The sequence below is a fragment of the Amblyraja radiata genome, chromosome 25 (assembly GCF_010909765.2).
Source record: "Amblyraja radiata isolate CabotCenter1 chromosome 25, sAmbRad1.1.pri, whole genome shotgun sequence".
Lineage (NCBI taxonomy): Eukaryota > Metazoa > Chordata > Chondrichthyes > Rajiformes > Rajidae > Amblyraja > Amblyraja radiata.
Genome location: NC_045980.1, coordinates 14,395,876 through 14,402,939, shown reverse-complemented (window position 1 = coordinate 14,402,939; position 7,064 = coordinate 14,395,876).

The window sequence follows — 7,064 nt, the reverse complement described above, 5'->3', positions numbered from 1 at the left end:
TCCTCATCCTCCCCCTCCTGAAGTCCACAACTATCTCCTTGGTTTTTTTGGTGTTAAGATGGAGGTTATTGTGTGCACTCCACTCCACAAAGTTACTTATTATGTCTCTATACTCCTCCTCATTGCCCCCTTTAATGAGGCCGACAACAGCTGTGTCATCCGAAAATTTCTGCAAAAAGCAGCTGTTGGTGTTATATTGGAGATCCGCTGTGTAGATGGTAAACAGGAACGGAGCCAGCACAGTTCCTTGTGGAGCCCCTGTGCTGCTCAAGATGGTGCCCGAGACACTGTTCTGTAGGCGCACATACTGTGGTCTGAGGGAAAGGTAATCCAAACACCACAGTACCAGTGATGGATCCACTTTCATCTTCTCCATCTTCTCCCCTAGCAGTCTGGGCTGAATTGTGTTGAAGGCGCTTGAGAAGTCAAAAAATGTAATCCTTACAGATGCATCAGTAGTGTCCAAATGTGTGTACACCCTCTGCAGCATGTAAATGAGGACATCATCGACACTGATGTTAGGCTGATATGCAAACTGTAAAGGAACCATTTGATTTGACACACTAGTCCTGATGTAGGAAAGGACAAGTCTCTCAAATGTCTTCATTATATGTGAAGTGAGCGCTACTGGTCTGTAGTCATTGTGGAGAGTGGGATGGGTCTTCTTTGGGACAGGTACCAGGCAAGATGTTTTCCACAGGCTGCTGGTAATCCAAGGTTTGTTATTAGGGTAGCAACGAATTACCCTGGATGGCATGATGTCATCATAACAGAAATTGATGTAATGGGTAATGCATTCTGTTAGTCCGTCAATGTCTTCCCCATACTCCCCACAGAACACATCCCAATCTGTTGTCTCAAAACAGTACCTCAGGGCTTCATCTGCCTCAGGATACCGGCGCCATTTTCCTCCTATCTGCTCTGCCTGCACCTGATCCACAAGTTGCCGAACTCAGCTCTGAAGATTGGAGAGTCGAGGGGAGGAGCCGCTGACGACGACGGATGCGAGGAGTGGGCAAGTAGGAGAGGAGTAGGTATTGCCTCCAGCACCTTCAAGGTCGGCTGCAGGAGGCGCCCCCGGGACACAGAGGCGGTCGGTCGGGCGAGGAGAGGGACGCCGGTCCGTTGGGCGAGCCGGTCGAGGGCGGTGGAGGAGGCCCTGCAGCTGCCTGGGGGTTATCTGGATCTGGAGCTTCTCCAGTACATCGAACTCATGGACCGGACTTTGGACTTTTGTAAATGGCGCCAAAATATGGTGACTTGTGCATGTGTGAGCTATGCAACAAGAATTTCACTGTGCAGTGCTTAAGTGACAATAAAGAACCATATGAACCATTTCAGCTATTACCCTCTAACCAGACTGTATTCTGGTAAACCTCACCTGCACCTTCTCTAAAGTCACTCCATCTTCCTATAATGGGCTGACCAAAACTGTACACAATACTCCAAATGTGGTCCATGCAAGCTTTAATTAAGTTGCAGCATGACTTCCTGACTCTTATACTCAATGCCTTGACCGATGAAGCAAGGGTACCCAGTGCTTTTTTTACCACTCTATTTATATATTACCACTTTCAGGGAGCTACAGACTATGGAACTATGGAGCCCAAGATTCCTTTGTACATTAATGCTGTGAAGAGCTAGCCATTAACTGTATACATTCGATCTCCTAACATCTCACATTTGTTAGGATTAAACGCCATCTTCCATTTCTCGGTCCATATCAATACTTTATCTAAATCCTTTGAATCTATTTCCTCTTTCTTTATGTCTCTCTCACTTTATGTCCCTCTCCCTTTCTCTGTTTTCCCCCTCTCTCTATCCCTCTCCCTCCCACACTTTTCCTTTCTCCCATCCCGCCCCTGCCTCCTCTCCCTCTCCGCATTCCCCCTCCCCATCCCTCCCCACACTCTCACCGTCTCTCACTCACTCTGTCTATCTCTGTCCCTCTCTTTCTCCCCCCCCCTCTATCTCTCACTCCGTTTCACCCTCTATCTTACACCCTCCCTCTCTCTCTCTCTTTCTCCTCCCCCTTCCTCTCTCTTTGTCTCTGGCTCTCTCCCACACTCTCGCAGTCTCTCTTTCTTTCTCTCTCTCTGTCATTCCATCTCTCTCTCCCTTCCCCTATATCTCTTTTGCTCTCCCTCTCTCATTCCTCCCCCTCCCTCTTTGTCCCTCTATTTCTCCCCACTCTCTCTCCCTCTCTCTTGCCTTTCACTCCCCCCTCTCTCTCTATCTTTCTCGCTCCCCCTTTCTCCCCCTCTCTGTCCCTCTTTCTCTCTGTCTCTCACTTCGTCTTTCTATCTCTCTCTCTCTCTCTCTCTCTATTTCTTTCTCCCTCTCCTCTCACTCTCTCCTTCTCTTTCATAGAAACATATAAAATAGGTGCAGGAGGAGGCCATTCGGCCCTTTGAGCCAGCACTTGTGATCATGGCTGATTTTATTTATTTAGCGAATGCAAAGTCCTTTAGCCAAGCAGTTGCCTCTTGATCTGCTGTATGAAGGGTGACAAGTCCTCCTTTGAGCCTTTGTTGAGGGCATGCTTCAATGATGTGTTGCATTGTTTGCTGCTCTCCACAAGCACACCGTGGGGTTGGACTGCTGCCCCATTTGTGAAGGCTGGCCAAGCAGGGGCCATGTCCAGTCCTGAATCTATTCAGCGTCGTCCACTGCTTCCTTGGGAGATTGGTGCCAGGGACCGGTAGGGTGGGGTCTGACACCAGATGTGTATTTGGGACGTCCTTGGACTCCCATTCCTTTTTCCAAGCTGATTGGATGGTGAAATCAGCTGGTGGTGGGTTCTTCCAAATTGGTGGTCTAGATGGAAGTCGAGCAGTGGGTGGGTTGAAGATGTCCATGTGAATTGGCAGGTGAGGGGAGTTTTTGGTCTTTTGGAGCATCCTTTGAGTGAGGACTACTCGCCGGATGTGTGGAGGGGCTATGTTGGATAGGACAGGGAGCCAGGGGAGTGGTGTTGAGCGGATTGTTCCTGTGATGATCCTCATTGTTGAGTTCAATTGGCTGATCATCCACAACCATCAATTTTGATTTACAAATTTACCAATCAATCTACATTTACGAATTGGTTGGATATATATCACAAAAAACATAGGTCCTTGCAAAGATCGCTGTGGAATACTACATATCATAGACCTTCCACCACTACCCTTTGCCTTTTATGGGTAAGACACTTCTGATTCCAAACTACGAAGACACCACTGTTCCCATACATTGTAATCTTCTGGATTAGCCTACCATGTAGGACTTTATCAAACACCTTAGTAAAATCCACGTAGACAACATCCACTACTCTCATCAATCATCTTCCTCATCTCCTCAAAAAACGTAATCAAGTTAGTAAGACATGACGTGCCATGGACAAAGTCTTGCTGATTGTCCCTTGTTATCCCATTATCGTCCAAATGTGAGTAAATCCTCCCCTGAAGAATCTTCTCCAATAGTTTCCCCACCACTGACATGTGGCTCACAGGCCTATAATTCCCTGGATTATCTCTACTTTGTTTCTTAGACAATGGTGGCTCTGCAGTGCTTGGGACCTCATCTGTGATGAGAAGGAGGTACTAAGATTTTCCCAAGGCCACTGCAGTCTCCTCACTTGTTTCCCTCAATAACATGGGATTGATCCCAACAAGCCCTAGACGTTTATTTCAGGTGGCCCAACTCCATCTCCATCTGCCCTAGCATAGTAGCATATCTTACACCATTCTCACTATTGACCACTGGCAAATGACCACAAGGAATGAACAAGCATAAATCACTAAAGGCCCAAGGCTTGTGTCTGAAATAGGGTCTCGACCCGAAACGTCACCCATTCCTTCTCTCCAGAGATGCTGCCTGTCCAGATGAGGTACTCCAGCATTTTGTATCTATTTTCAGTTTAAACCAACATCTGCAGTTACTTCCTACATCCTCTGACTCCTCGTATAATTCTCTCCTTTATCCTTAGGTTCTCCCGTTACCCTCTTGGTTTTAATCTGTGTATAAAAACCCTAAGAATTGTCTTTACTCTCAATGACATACAATGGGCCCTTTTAGCCAATCCAAATCTGAGGAAGGACATTATTGCCCTAGAGGGAGTGCAGAGAAGGTTCACCAGACTGGTTCCTGGGATGTCAGGACTGTCTTATGAAGAAAGACTGGATAGACTTGGTTTATACTCTCTAGAATTTAGGAGATTGAGGGGGGGATCTTATAGAAACTTATAAAATTCTTAAGGGGTTGGACAGGCTAGATGCAGGAAGATTGCTCCCGATGTTGGGGAAGTCCAGGACAAGGGGTCACAGCTTAAGGATAAGGGGGAAATCCTTTAAAACCGAGATGAGAAGAACTTTTTTCACACAGAGTGGTGAATCTCTGGAACTCTCTGCCACAGAGGGTAGTCGAGGCCAGTTCATTGGCTATATTTAAGAGGGAGTTAGATGTGGCCCTTGTGGCTAAGGGGATCAGAGGGTATGGAGAGAAGGCAGGTACCGGATACTGAGTTGGATGATCAGCCATGATCATATTGAATGGCGGTGCAGGCTCGAAGGGCCGAATGGCCTACTCCTGCACCTAATTTCTGTTTCTATGTTTGATGCCTGATTTGAGTGCTTGCCTGCTTGCATTTAAAAAATATTTTAAATCTGTAGATGCATCATGGAATGGAGAACTGGAAATGCATATGTTTCCATGTCAAAGAGGCTATTAACTAATATGTAGCATAATTAAAACTTCAGTTTCACGAGGCTTAATATTTTTACTGGTTCTTTCATTGAGAAGATGGGTGTAAAAAGTGACATTTCTCATCATTTTACTGTGTTGATTGCATCTATGGAAGTTTTGCCACCAATCCAACCTCAAATGTCCCAATAAAATGTTTAGAAATATCATGCCCCAGGTCGCAAGAATGCCAGGTAAATGTATTTCCCTTTTGTTTTTGAGACAACTTTTTTCCGTTTTGTTGACAACACAAAATCTGGCAATAACTTGGAAGTGTGACTGTGTAAGCAAGTTAGAATTTAACTGTTGTGCTTTCAGTACAAGGTCATTTAGACACTGTTGACTGTTACTCAACAGTATCTTGAAGGCAGTGCTGTGTCTTACAGCACCAGGGACCCAGCTTCGATCCTGGCTATCAGTACTTGTCAGTATGATGCTTGTACATTCTCCGTGATCGTGTGGGTTTCCTCCCACATTCCAAAGATGTGGGTGAATTGGCGTTGGTAAAATTGTTGAATTGTCCCTAGTGTGTGGGATAGTGTTAGTGCATGGGTGTTAAATCGTCCCTCGTGTGTAGGGTAGTTACTGTATGCAGCTGGTCGGCGCGGACTTGGTGGGCTGAAGGGCCTGGTTCTGCTCTGTATCTCAAAAGGTTATACTTTTGGGCGTATGACAAACAGCAGCCTATTGTTTCACAAAGTTAGTTTTATTGGGATAAGGTATATCAACGCAATATCCAAAATAAACAACACCAGCTTCAACTAAAATAAAAAAAAAACTCAAAAAATCTCCCAGAAAATATAGTGAATGAGGCAGAGTTAAAATATTTAAATTATATAGGTGTAGTGTGAGAGGGGTATGATTTAATAGGGACCCAAAGGGTAACCTTTTCACACAGAGATTGGTGGGTAAATGGAACGAGCTTTCAGAGGAAGTTGTTCAGACAGGTACAACATTTAAAATAGACTTTAGAGATAGTGTGGAAACAGGCCCTTCGGCCCACTGAGTCTAGCCGACCAGTGATCAGCCTGTACACTAACACTATCCTACACACTATGGACAATATTACCATAGCCAATTAATCTATAAACTTGTATGTCTTTCGAGCATGGGAGGAAACCAGAGCACCCGGAGAAAACCCACGTGATCACAGAGAGAACATACAAACTGCTTAGACAGCACCCATAATCAGGATCGAATCTGGGTCTCTGGCGCTGTGAGGCAGAAGCTTTCCATCTGCTCCATTGAATGTTTGAGAGGTACATGGATAGGAAAGGTTTACAGGAACATGGTCCAAATACCAATCAATGGGACCAGATTAGATGGCATGGCGAGTTGGGCTGAAGGGCTTGATTGTGTGCTATTGACTCTTATCAGTTTAAAATTAATCTGGCTGCCAATGGAATCAACAAGCAAAAGAGACCCCAAAATTATTTGAATATTTATAGTCTACCTGGTTACAATATTGCAACCTAATTTCTATATATTCTGCCTTATTCTTTTATCTGTAAGAGGCGGAATCTGGATAGTCGTGGATAAATATATTTTATATTTATTGTGCAGTGCCATGTTTTACTGCTAGGAGACATCACAACCTGTGATGTGAACTTACTTAAATATACAGCGTGGAAACAGGGCCTTCAGCCCAACGAATCACTGCTGACCAACTATCACCCCATACACTAGTTTTATCCTACACACTTGGGACAATTTACAGAGGCCAATTAATGTACAAACTCGCCCGTTTTTGAAATGTGGAAGGAAACTGGAGCACCCGGAGAAAACCCACACGGTCACAGGGAGAACGTACAAACTCCATAAAGACAGCACCCGTAGTTGGGATCAAACCCGGGTCTCTGGTGCTGTGAGGCAGCAACTCTGGCACCCTGCTGTCGAGCAATAAAGAGCAATCGAAAATGCTGCAGTCCACATACAGTAGTTGGTTAAATGGTTTCTCTCTCCATGGATGCTGCCCAACTTCATAATTTTCAGCATTGTCTCTTTTGATTCCGGCATTTGCTCCTTACATGATTAGCTGTGGCTTGGAAATTGGGAGATTTTTAGACATCTTCTGCTTTGCTTGGGAGATTCCAATTGTTTAAGCATTTTATTGCACCTTGAAATCTTCTCCTTGGTAGACCTGGAACACTGACCCCCAGTATCACCCCAAGTACCCTGTCCTTCTCACGCCACTGAAAACCCCTGGCTGTTTCCAACCAGCATCTGAGGGAGGTTGACTGGAAAGTGTGCACTACCATCATGGTGACTTACTAAACCTCAAGTAAAGCTCCCTGCATCAACGTGCCAGGTGCTTTAATTGCATATTAGACCCTCCACTCTTCCCA